General features: G+C 37.4%; 1 long non-coding RNA gene across 1 annotated transcript; it reads left to right on the plus strand.

Annotated features, from left to right (window-relative positions):
• The first annotated feature begins 2,334 nt into the window (after positions 1-2,334).
• On the plus strand, positions 2,335-2,667 carry LOC111471678. The gene is made up of 2 exons (XR_002715228.1): positions 2,335-2,398; positions 2,464-2,667. It is a non-coding gene; the product is annotated as an uncharacterized LOC111471678 (long non-coding RNA).
• The last annotated feature ends 11,224 nt before the right edge of the window (positions 2,668-13,891 follow it).

A 13,891-nucleotide genomic window follows, 5' to 3' on the forward strand; every position in this document is an offset into this window, starting at 1 on the left:
CCTTATCGATTCTCCAATCCAATAAACAACTCTCAATAATCTTGTCAATAGTCTCTCCCTAGTGGTTAGCAACTTAACAAAAGTGAAGAATTCTTTTATGAAAATTCCATTCTGAATCAATAAAATATGCGGTGATTACCATGTAATTAATGTTTTGCAACGAAATTCATGTGTTAGTGGTAAGACAAACCGTCTTGGAATGACCGACTAAAAAATCTTTCAGCTTCTTTTTTTCTTCTAGATAGAGCTGAAATATATCTCTAGCAATGGTTACTCTTGACGGAGGGTCAAACTTAGGACATGCAATACTACAAAACAATTTGAAACCCACATTCTCTACCAATTTAAATGATAATTCATCCATAATTATCATCTTGTTTGACTAAATAATGAAGTAACAATATTACTAACCTTTTCCATCTATTGAACGTTGAAACTACTGTGGTTTGTCCTTTGTCCTCCACCTTATATGTGTACTTTCTACACTGATTTTTTAAGTGCTTCCGTAACGTGCTAGTTCCACAAGAATTAGTATCACAAGCATACTCCTTAGAACAATAGTTGCATTTGCACCTCTTATTATTGTTCTCTAATTTTGTAAAGTGGTCCCACACAATTGATTTATTGGGTTTCTTCTCTTAAATTCAGATTGTGTAGCCAATGGTGGTTTTGATACATTATAATTATTTGAGCTACTTGCACATATAGCTGCACTATTGTTTTCATCTCTAAAAAGTAAAATAGAATTGTTATGATTCAAATTATAATAGAATGCATCAAAGTTAAAATATACAATCAGTCTTTGCAAGAGGATATAATAAAAAGAGAAAAAGTTTACCCGTTATAGCGTTCCAGGAGACTAAAGAAAGAAATACGGCGTGCGAGAAAGAAACAAGACAAAGAACGCGAGAGAATGCTATTGAGATCAAATTCCTTGTGAGAGACTAAATATCGAGAGAGATTTGTATTTTGACTGACGGTTTGTATTTTGGCGTGGCTGTGCAAGAGAGAAAGAGAGAAAAAAGCTATGAGGTGAGGTTGTAAGAGAAGAGGTTGAGAGAGAAGTGAGAAGAAATCAGAAAAGAGAATAACCAAAGTAGATTTTTTAGCTTTTATGTAGAAATTGAGCTTAGAGGTAGAAATGATGTGGGCAGAAATGAGAGGCATTTCCCTCAAGCTAAAGGATGCAGAGAGTAAAGGGAGGGAGAACTTTTCTTTTGGTACCCGAACCCAACCCAAATCAGATCGAGTTAAAAAAAATTGACCCAACCCAAACTCGAAATCCAACACAACCCAACCCAACCCTTGTATTTCGGGTTGGGTCGGGTTGGGTTCTCGAGTTTTCAGGTTGGGTGTACACCCCTAACTAATACCGCTATTTATTTATTTTTTATTGTTATTATAATTTTTCGATACTTTTGCAGTCTACATTTACCAAATGCAATTTGTCTCAAAATGTATAGAGGGATACAACTAGTTGTCAAGTCTTTTGAATTGAGTTATATGTTCTAAATGTCGTTGTTGCTCCTTATTGTTTGTTAGCTTATAACATTACTGTCTCAAACCCTATTTTCTAAAATCTTTTTCAAGAGTGGAGGTGAAGGCTTGCATAAGTCGTTTGAGCCAACTACAACCCAAGTTTCAATTGGTTGACTTTCTCGACGGAAAGAGTAAATGTTGCAAAATTACGTTACAAGTCCCAAAAGAGTGTGATTGTGACAGTTGGTATTAGAGTTAACTCATTCCTAGAATTGGAATTAACAAATATGTCAACAAAAAATAATTAAGCAAGTCTATGTTGACGGTTGGTCGAGATTGAAGAGTAAATGTCTACCTGCAAGAGGTTTCTAACGGTTTTCAATTTGTAGAGATTGCTGCCAAAGTCAATAAGATTGACACAATGGTAGAGTGTCTAGGATTTATATCCTTAAGTCTCGTAATTAAATGTTTAATTTTATATTAATTTTAATTATTTTATGTACAATTTAGTATATCCATTGAATGAAAAAACCAAGGTTAGTAGTATAAACTTGAATAATACGTGATTAACATGCACGAAAATCATGTTCAAGTAATAACATAAAGAGTTTATAGTATATGAATAAGTTTGGGTGTCTTATTTTATAAACACAATTAATACAACCCACCTTATAATTGTTACAAATGATTTCATCTAAATCATTCATATGAAGACATGTGAGTGGAGGTATCTTATATAATGAGGGTGTATATGTATAACGCTGTAAAAAAAAATAATAAAAATAAATCGGCTCAAGCCCATGGGTCCAAGTGGAACCCTAATAGAGGCCACCAAAAAGAAAGGGAAGACTGGAGGGAAAGACTAGGAGAGGGTTTGGGAGAATCGAGGAGTCATCGCGAAGATTCGTCCAGAGTCGAGGTGAGTTCTTGATCTGAGACTAACCTTTACAAATTGGGACCTAATGTTTGAATACGTTCATCTAGGGAAGCTGACTTCTTGAAGAAACTTGGCAGAAATTTAGGAATCGTTAGAGAACGGTAAGTGAACTTCTATGGCTCAAATCTCATTCTATGTTGAGGCTAAAATAACGAAAAAAAAAAATACCAAGATGTAGCCCTCAACACGATCTTGAACTTTGCCGAAGGAACCAAATCAATCCGAGCTCCGGTCAAAAGATATGAAAATCGGAAAATGGTGGATCGAAAAAGGGCTACGGATTGCCGGAGAGAGAGAAAAGAAAAAAAAGGAAGAAGAAAGAAGAGGCGGAGCGCGGCTCAGTGGGTGGCTACACGCATCGAAAAAAAAGGAAGAAGAAAGAAGAGGCGGAGCGCGGCTCAGTGGGTGGCGACACGCATCGAGCGTCGGCTGGAGTAACGCAGCTCCAGTGGAACGATGACGCGTGTCACCCACAGAAACCAAGCCAAACCGCAGCGAATTGAACCGCTGGTCGAACCGACCCGACTCGAGATTGCGTGAAGTCGTCCGCACGTGTAGGTTGCGATTGGCATCCTTTCCTATCCTTTCCTACGCGTGAGGGCGTGTGAGAGGCTCGTTTTTCGTCCGTTTACCTTATGTTTGTCCCAATTCCTATTTTAATAATATTTTTATGTGAATAGGGATCTAATCAAGGATAATTAGTGTTTTTGGACACCCTACGAGCGTAGAGACGCTAGCGAAAGGGCACGCGTCATCCAGGTAAGTCAACACCCGATATTTAGGAAAGAAATACTTGTAGGATTCGCTTGAATTGCATGCATGCTAGTACATTTGCTTTAGATTAGCTTTCCATGAATGAGACTAAGTAGATTGATTGTTATGAGCGTATTTGGTAAATTATCTGGGTGTTGCTAGTATGCTTTAAGCTTCTGCTATACGGATGCATATGTTTAATTCATGTTGAATAGGTGAACTCCGCGTTTTGGGCACTTGAGGGATGACATCGCCCCGTTGAGTGTAAACTTTACTTTCCGGGTGCCTGATGGAGGTCATTGTTCTATTGAGTTTGCATGTTTAATTTGCATAAATTATGTGTGATGATGTTAGACGGTGGTTGCATGCACACTCTGTTATTTTCCAGACCCATTACTAATGATAAGCCTAGGGATTTGTAGTTAGGAGCGACAAGTCACTCACCCTAGATACAACCTTCCCCCTAGGAACCTAACAGATTTCCACGACGAAGAAGTACCTTATGAGTGTCCTTAGACTGTCAGTTGTTTGAAAGGTCTCTATAGCTTCGTGGGGGAACCAGAGGTTCATGATCAGTTCTTACTGCTCCTAGCCATTTTGCATGGGAAATGTGTCCCCACATCGTACAACCTGTTAGCTGCACGGGAATGGGTTGGTTCGTGCCCCCCCTAGGGGGACTATATGGGCTTAGGAGGTACTCAGCATACCCCTAGGCTAGATACCATGTAATCTCAGATAGCCATGTAGAGGTAGCGCCTCATAGAGAGACGTCGATCATGTCAGCTTAGCATAAGGAACCCTTAGTATGAAATGAAAGGACAGAGAACTAGTAAAACTCTAAGGAGCAAGCTCCAAAGAGCAAGTCCCCAAAGGGCTAAGACCAGAACCAGATGTTCTAGAGCCAATTAGAAGACTGTGAGAATTCTATTAAGTTAAGGATGCGATGAGAACCTACAAGTAGGTGGCTTACTAAGTATAGTTTTTATACTCATCCCATTTTTCCTTTTCTTCCTCAAGTATTTGCAGGCTGTCGGTCGAGGTAGAGGAGCATTCGAGAGCTGTGTGTCACAATCGCACTCTTGATGACAGCGGACTTACGATTGTGCGATACTCACTTTCCAACGACAAGTGAGCTAAGCCAATTCGTTCTTACGTCGCGTACGGCCAAGCGACGTATACTCGAGCCTCTAGCCTTGGTTTAAGAAGAAGGTTTTAGAAAACAAGGGCAGAGAGAGATTTTCGAAAGAGAGATTTTGAAAGAGACGTTATATATACAAGCAAGAGAGTAACAACAATTTATATAACTATTAGTAGGGAGAAGTTGACAACTAGTCATATCCCCTATAGTACATTTTGAGGCATTTCATGTTTGGCAAGTCAAGACATGATTTTTCTGAAACGTCATACTTCCATGGAAAGACATAAAGGGTTTGGCTTGTCATGGGCATGCGGCCATGGGAAACACGCCTTGGACGAGCATGACCGTGACATTCTCCCCCACCTAATTGGATGATGTTTATATCAACCTACTACTTTCAATCCTGGCGATGTGGGTGGCGGCAGAGTCTAGATCTTCGGCACGTTTCCAGCTGGTTCCTCTGTAGGGAGATTCTTTCATTTGACAAGAAATTCGTGAATCTTCCGTATAGGTCTTCCTATCTTCCTAACCTTGTCGGCTAGGGTCTCTATTAGATAAAAGCTATGGTTTTATTCCTTAAATTTCGTTAGTTGTTTTTGACTTTTGAATATCTGAATTAACACTCTTCGTTTAGTGGAAGAGCATATTTTTTGCTGGCCATTTTGGCTAACTTTGGGTGGAAGGTTTGCGCCACTCCTCCTAAATTTAGGATAAGTTTATTATTTAAATATGTGAAACTGAATCAAATTACGACTATGAGTCTTCAGCAAATATTTCCCTAGCCCTTTTCTTTTTCGTTATTTTTTTTCTTTGAAGTTTTCCTTCGGCCGGTTTTTACTCCGTCGACGTTTTCCTCTCAATTGCCAGAAGTCAACAATCTCCTCTATTTCTTTTGTGTCTCTTTGTTTCAGATCGTTGCTCAGTCTAGTGATTACATTTCGCTGGTCGTCGTCTAGGTGAGGGTGATAGGGCTTCAAGTTGCTCACATGAAATACCGGGTGGATTTTCATCCATGTCGGTAGCGCAACTTTGTATGAAGTAGCCCCGATCTTTTTAAGAACTTCAACCGCCTTCATATTTTCGAACTAGTCTCTGGTCCTTTTGACTGCGGAATCTGATCTGTTCTGGCCTCAACTTGATGAGGACTTGGTCTCCTGCTCGAAATTGGAGGGGGCGCGCTTCTTATCCATCCACTTCTTCATATGCTTAGAAGCTTTCTCCAAGTATGTCCGAGCTATATTTGTTGTCTGCTCTCATTCTCTAGTGGAGTTTTGAGCTTGAGAATTTTTTCCTGCATAAGGATGATCAATAATATGAAGCAAGGCCGGCTGTTATCCACTTACAATTTCTGAGGGACTCTTTCCCATATCGAACTCGTTTGACAATTGAAACAGAATTGGGCGACATCTAGCAGTTGTATCCAGTTCTTTTGGCAAGCGTCGATGAAGTAACGTAAGTATTCTTCGAGCAAGCAGTTGAATCGTTCCGTCTGTCCATCGGTTTGAGGATGATAGCTCGAGGAGATGTTTAAAGTCGTTCCTAAGAAGGCGAATAACTCGGTCCAGAATGTGCCAATGAATCTACCATCCCTATCGCTGATGATGCTCGATGGAATGCCCCATAACTTTACAATGTGTTTGAAAAATAGTTGGGGTGTTAGTTCAACCGAGCATAATTTGAGGGTCAGAACGAACGTCACGTATTTTGAGAATCGGTCTACGATAACCAAGATGACATCATATTCCCCGACTTTTGGGAGGTGTGTTATGAAGTCTAGAGACACACTTTCCCAAGGCCTTGTTGGCACGAGTAGAGATTTCAAGAGTCCCAAGACTTTGGCTTTCCAGACTTTGTCCAGTTGGCAGATGAGGCACGTCTTGGTGTACTGCATGATGTCGTCCCGCATATTTGGCCAGAAGTAACCCTTTTTTATTAAGGCATATGTTGGTTGCTACCCAGGGTGTCTAGCCCATAAATATCATGGCATTCCTGAATGAGCTTCTTCCTCAGTTCTACTATTCTTGGAACGTATAATATGTTTCCCTTTGTCATTAGAAGGTCTCGCTTGACCCAAAACTGTCGTGTCTTCCCAACTTTGGCTAGTTCAACGACGGCTTTGGCTAATGGGTCTTTATGTAAATGTTCTTTGATGATATCGCGCATCAATCCATCGATCTTATTTGAGTGAATATGAGCTAACTGTTGGGTTTTATGTCCTAAAACTCATAGTTTGTAAAAAAAACATATTCTATTTTCAATAAAGTTATTATTGTTGTTTATTCAGTAAAGATTGTTATTGAATAAAGTGAACTTTACGATCATTAATCTAAATCCAATAAACTAAGAACACTCTGGCTATAGTATCATTACTTGAACTATATGTAGAGACATAAGAGTGGATCAAGTTCAAGTATATAGTCAAAATGATCTATAGTATAAGGATAAAGTTGAGTACCTTATTCTAGGGACACTATGGATGCGGCCCACTTTTGTATATGATATAAACAATGTGATCACTAAATTGTACATGTGGAGACATGTGAGTGGGGGCGTCCTATGCAATGAGTATTGCATAAGATCGGACCATGAAGAAAATCACTCTCACTTTATAATGTCGTTTACTGTTGAGAAAAATTTTCTTTTTACTCGATGACCTAGGTAACTCGATGTTAATCCTAAGCTAACTGTGAACTTCTGTTTATTCGGAATTATCCTTAAATTTGCATGGGTGAGAGTGACTCGAGTTCGCCGACTCAATAGGTCTCCCATTTCAGGGGTAAGACTGGGTGAATAGCTGGGGATGTGGGGTGCAAGATGGAATTCACTCCTACCCACTTCTAGGGATAGAAGAGAGGTAGTTCCCTTAAGTACTGACTCCAGGTATTGAACAAGGGGCCCTACCCTCTCATTGGCCTGAGAGGGATCCAGTTTACTAGTTGGATCACAAACCAATTGTTCATTAGAGGATCAGTGAGACATAAGAAACAAGAAGTAACTTCAGGGGTAAAACGGTAAATTAACCCAGCTCTAGTTACGAACAACCTGTGAAGGATCAACTTACTAATCATGGTTATATCAAATGGACAGAAATATATCTATAGTGAGGGGAGTGCAACTACTAGGCTATAGTGGAATGTCCTAGTAGTTAACGAATGTTGGTTAACAATGTTAATGAGTTTAACCAGTTAATTTTGGATCGTTTGAGCCCATGATCTATTGGTCCATTAGGTCCCTCTACTAGCTCATATCGGACTAAACCATAGAACAGTGTGACGAGTGAGTTCAAAGTGTTCAAATTCAAATTAGGGAGAATGCGCTACATATATACGATATATTTAACCACATTTTTGTTTTATTTACGAATTAAACAAAAAGAGAGAATATGAGATATTTAAATAAGATTTAATATCTTAATCAAATATGAGTCGGAATTAATTGAGATTGTCATTTGAATTAATATTAAATATTAATTAAATAGTTTAATTAATCATTTAATATTACTTTAATTTGAAATTAATAATTCAAATGGATTGTTGAATCAAAATGAAGAAAGTCAAAATGTTACTTCATTTAATGGAAAAATTGATGTTAGTGGAATTTTGAGGTGTCAAAATTTGGTTTAACCAAGCCTGCATGCTTGCCCAATAAACCCCACAAATTTGAGTGGAATTTTGAGTGTCAAAATTTGGTTAACTCAAGCATGCATGCTTGCCACATAATTCCAAACATTTGAGTGAAATTTTGAGTGTTAAAATTTGGTGATCTCAAATTTGCATGAACATGCAAACATGAGTCTATAAATAGAGTGATCATAATACATGAAAGTTCTTCTTGTTGGTGAAAAACCTTGAGAAAAACCTCTCACAAACACTCTCTTCATATATACAAAATTCCTTCCAAGTTTAGTCACTCACCGGATTCCACAATCCCGTTCTAAGGCCGGAGGATAGTGGAGAAGACACTACGGGTAGTTCGAAACCGGTTCATGAGGAAAAAGGAATTTGAACTACAAAAGGTTAGTATTCAAACTCATTAAGTTTTATTACTTATGAAAATTCTAGTTATTTACTATAATTGATGTTCTAAAAGTGCTTAAGATCCAAATTGCTTCCGCATGTGTTATATTAAACCTTCAGGCTTGTGATTTGGGTATGGACTTTGTCGTCGACAAGGTTTCGGTCTTTGCTATGTCATGGAGCTAACAAAGCTCTGATACCACTTGTCACAATCGCACTCTTGATGGCAGCGGATTTGCGATTGTGTGGCAAGTGAGCTAAGCTAATTCGTTCTTACGTCGCCTATAGTCAAGCGACGTATGCTCGAGCCTCTGGCCTCGGTTTAAGAAGAAGGTTCTAAAAAACGAGGGCAGAGAGAGATTTTCAAAAGATAGATTTTGAAAGAGACGTTATACATGCAAGCAAGAGAGTAACAACAACGACTCACAGTATATAACTATTGGTAGGGAGAAGTTGAGAACTAGTCATATCCTCCTATATTACATTTTGAGGCATTTTATGTCTGGCAGGTTTAGACATGATTTTTCTGAAACGTCATACTTCCTAGAAATACAAAAATAAAACACTAGAACATGGAAAGACATAAAATGTCTAGCTTTTCATGGGCATGCGGCCATGGGCAACACGCCTTGGACGAGCATGATCGTGACACTATGCAGTCACAGAGGAGGTCATTCCGGAGAATCAATCCTTTTTCGGTCTTTAGGAGTCTTTTGTAAATTCCCCTTTGTATTTGTATTTCTTTTTTTGTAGATTTAAATCTTCATTTGAAATATTTGAAGATTACACTCCACTTTCTTCTATTTTAATTTTATTGGATTTTCATCTTTTTATTTTACCTTTCTTTTCTTTTCTCTTTCTTTTTGTTTTTGATTTTGTCTTTTTTGTCACGGTCCGAGTTTCGAAGCCTCAAAAATCGGGTCGTGACAATATGACTATGCCACGAAATATTTAATCTCTAAGAATGTTTGCTTAATCCACCACACCTAAATGGTGTGAAAGTTATTTTATTTATAATCAAATAAATTATAAAAATATGGAATAATGATAAATGGAAATAACAATAAATGGAAAGATACCTATGGTAATAAGGCAAATATTTAGATATTTGCATATAATAAAATATCAAATATGATATATATGGTAAACTATAATTTAGTACTAAATATTCTTAACACTCTCGTTATAAATATGTTAATTGAGAAGACTAATACTACGCAGATGATTATATGGGACTCAATCTTTAATTTGAGTGATTTATGAACTCGAGCTTACGAGGCTTTGTCCTTTAGTTTGCATGGGTAAGAATTCTTTTTGTAGTGGATTAATGTGTCTACCATTTTGGAGACTTGATCAAATAAGAAGCTAGGAGCATAATTTCACGAGAAGTTCACTCTTTTGCATATAGGGAAAGTAGAAGAGTAGTTTCCTTAAAGGTTTGAAGGACACTGGGAGTAACTTACCAATCATGGTCATAACTCTTTGTAGTGGGCATTTGAAAAATACTAGGTAGAAGTTGTTAATCAGATTTTTTTTGTGCAGAGACGATAAATACTCACAAATTAATATGTAAAAGTACTATTTTTTTATGCATAAAATTGAGCAACTTTTACTATTAGAAATTTGAGCATCATCTTTGTCATTTCTAAGTTTCGAGCAATTCTTGTGGTAGATTGCATTCGAACCATTTAATCAAGGTTTGATCAAGTTCGATTGTAGAGTGACTTAATTTAGAACAAGATTCCAAATCTTTCTTTTATATTTTTTTATCTTTAAGTAATCTAATTCTAGTCTCTTTGTTGATCTGAATTTTGTATAAAGAGTTGTTAATTTCTTTGGTTCAAGGGTTCTTGCTCCAGCAAAAGGTCGAATCTTTGTGCTAAAGATTAGGATTGTTTTGTCAATTTGGTATAAGAGTATGATTGCATTTTTGTGACCTAAGTCTAGAATGGATTTTATCTTTCATTTATAATAATTGTTCATCTTTTCTTCAAATATGTTCATTTATTTCTTTACTGCCTTTTCCACCCTTCTTCATTGTTCTCATTTTCTTATTAAAGATCATATTTAGATATTAAAAAAAAATAGAAATTTTCTTATAATATTGTGTATAAATTGTTCTTATCATTTATTAGTCCATTGGTATGTTTTATTTGAAGATTAGATAAACTTCACTCCATATTTTGTTTAAACCATTTAAATCTGTGTAACCATAGTGTTTGATTTTTTGTTTTTCCTAATTCAAACTCAAAGTTAACTTCTGAATTTGCTTTAATTTCGTGGAAAGGAAAGTTAGACAATTCTCTTATATTTTGTAGTTAAGAAGGGTATTTAGTCAGAATCATAACCATCTTTCTTTTTTAAATTCATCTTTTCCCACAGGATCTATTGCAAGAAAGGGATAATCTGGAGCTTAGAGTTATCAATTATATCCTTTATGGAAATGGAAAACCAATTCGGGGAATTTCTGGCACAAGCATTCAATTAGTTCGGACTTGTTTATTGTTGAAATGGAAAACCAATTCGGGGAATTTCTGGCACAAGCATTCAATTAGTTCGGACTTGTTTATTGTTGAATTGGGACCGAGACAAAAAAAGCTCTTCTATCGAAGAAGCCCGCGCTTCCTTTGTTGAAGTAAGTACAAATGGTCTGGTTCGAAATTTCCTACGAATAGACTTAGTGAAATCCGATACTTCGTATATCAGAAAAAGGCAAGATCCGTCAGGTTCAGGATTGATCTTTAATAATGAGTCAGATCGCACCAATATCAATCCATTTTTTTCTATTTATTCCAAGATAGATGCAATTTTACTAAAACATATCTTTGTGTCCCTTTGATCCTTTCCTTATTATTATTATTATTATTATTTTGTTATTTCATAATTACCTTATGTTGATGACATTTTGCTTTATCCATATATTAGTCTACTTTGATCATAATTTAGTCACTTTGTCAAATAGTTTACTTTTGTGTGTAATAAACATGAGTGTGAACTTATTGGAAAATCAGTTATTTGAATGTGTGAGTTACTGGACATTTAACTATTGTTTCTACATTTGAACCAAGACTAGAGAAATGAATGAGAAATTAATGAAGCTAGATGGAGAGAAGCACAAGTTGGAGCCATTAGTTTGAATCAAGTTATTAGTACCTTGACAAATCAAATGAAGTGGATTGAAATAGTTTTAGGTAATTCTTTAGGAAGAGAAGTTATCTTGAACAAAAGAGTAGAAAATGAAGGAAATGACAATATCATCCTTTTAATTGGACATAGTCTTTTTAGCCGACATAGTCATAGAGAAGGGAGAGGAAGAGACTGAAGAAGGGGTAGAGAAATTTTAGCACCAAGAAGAATTGAAAGAGAGTACCAATATGAGAGCGGAGAAGAAAGAGGAGTCAGGGAGTAAAGTTTAAAATTTCAACTTTTTATGGGAGGTTTAATTAGAGAAGTATTTGCAATATGAAAGAAAAGTTGAGCATGTTTTCGATACAAAAATTTTAGTGAAGAAATGTTGTTAAATTTTATATTAAGCAATTATATGGTTGACATCTTTGAAATCATAGTGGAGGAGAAATTATGAAAAACTAATTGAGATGCGGGAAGAACTGAAGACATTAATGAGAAAAATGTACATTCCTAAGCCTTATTCTCAAATTCTCAAACAAAAGAATGCAAATATTGAAAAGATAGACGACGACAAAAAAAAAAAAAAAAAAAAAAAAGGAAAGTTAAGGCCTCCAAAAAAAAANGAGAAATACAAGAAGGTTCGAGAAAGAAACAAAGACATCGAATGTTGGAAATGTCGAGGAATTAGGACATATTAGTTGTGATTGTCCTAACAAGAGAGTCATGATCATCAAGAATGGATACGTTGTCACAGATGGTCAGAAAAATGACTAAGATGAGCTAAATGAAGAAGATGTCCACGAGAATGAGGAATTGGAAGATGGAGTCATTTGGCACTTGTTATGTAATGACCCAAGCTCATTGCTAGCAAATATTGTTTGATTTAGTCCGTTACGTATCGTTGTTAGACTCATGATTTTAAAACGTACCTACGAGGTTTCCACACCCTTATAAGAAATATTTTGTTCCCCATTTTCAACCGATTTGAGATCTCATAATCCACTCCCATGGAGGCCTAGTGTCACAAACTCACTGAGTGAAAGTGGTTGTACTCACACACATAAGACAGATAAGGGGCGACCCTCAACTGGCCCCCATCTGCCCATGTTTGGTTCAAGATTGAAAAGTGTCATGATGCGACCGAGGAGGACGATGCATCATCCAATACACCAAGAGTGTGCATTGAAGCTAAGTTGAGGCATACACAAAATTTGAGAGAACAAGGCGACACGAGTGTCGAAGACAAGCTCGAAGAGGGTCGGGTAGAGCCCTAGGCCATAACCTCAAAAGTCAAGATTTTGATATGAGTTTTAGAATGCAGCTCAAGAATTAAGTCTGAAGATATGAAAGATGAAAACTCGTCAAATTTGGTGTCAAACGAATACTCGATGAACTACGTATGAGGCCGTATGTTCGTTCGCCAAAATGACGTCTACTCGAGAAGGTTTTGAAATGTCTCAAAATGTACTATAGGGGAGGCATGGTGTTGGCTCTCCACCACCCCTGGGCCCTATGACTTAAGCGAGCTACCCTGTGGTACATGCGTGTGTCACAATGTGGTGTGACAAGCGTCTCGAGTGCTTTGAAAGTGTCTTTCAAGGGCAGTACCTGATGGCACGGTGGGCCAAATTGCATCCCAGCCCATGAGTTAGAGGTTGAGTTATGCACTCGTTATCTGGAACGTCTGTTGCCAATGGTCTAGCATAGCCACGAAAGAGTCTGATGCTCGAGAGAACCCAGATGGATGGATGTTCGAGATGTCTCGATGAGATGATGGACACATGGGACATTTTCCAGCAGATGCGTCCGAGCAAGCTAAGATGGTTGATGTGTCCTGAGATAGAGACGACATCATGATGCTTGGATAGTGGTGTTGGGAATCGAGATGATAATGGTATGCAACGTGGTTGTGTCGCACACAATTGAACATGCACACACGAATGACGTTTGTGGCTGAACAAGCTTAGATTTTGCACGAGCTGTTTTCAATTGGCAAAGGAAGACCTTGCTGATGCACGATTGCCGATGGCACGGTTGGCAAAGTCGGACAAAAAATGTGAATGGGACTTGGGTTCCTCTTAAAATTGTCGTGAGCGTGTCAAGATAATGACATGGCACGATTGAAGATGACCAATCATGACAATTGGTATCAGAGCCACACTTTGTATGTTTAGTCAAACAAGAAAGTCAGTGAAATGAACCCGAGGGTTGAATAAAAGGCATAATAAGTGCGTCAAGAGTGTCAGTGTCAACTTGGTAGTTGTGTTGTCAAGCATTAGTGACAATAATGGGTTGAAGCCAAGATTCCCCCAAGCTCAAGAGTGTCAATCATGAAACATTAACGAGGGGAGTCTATACTCATCAAGCAAGAACAGAGCTCATTTGCCAAGGGATTGGGATTCCGATAATAGACAAGACAAAAAAAAAAAAAAAAAAAAA

This window comes from Cucurbita maxima, unplaced genomic scaffold (assembly GCF_002738345.1).
Source record: "Cucurbita maxima cultivar Rimu unplaced genomic scaffold, Cmax_1.0 Cma_Scf00054, whole genome shotgun sequence".
In the NCBI taxonomy this organism is placed as follows: Eukaryota; Viridiplantae; Streptophyta; class Magnoliopsida; order Cucurbitales; family Cucurbitaceae; genus Cucurbita; species Cucurbita maxima.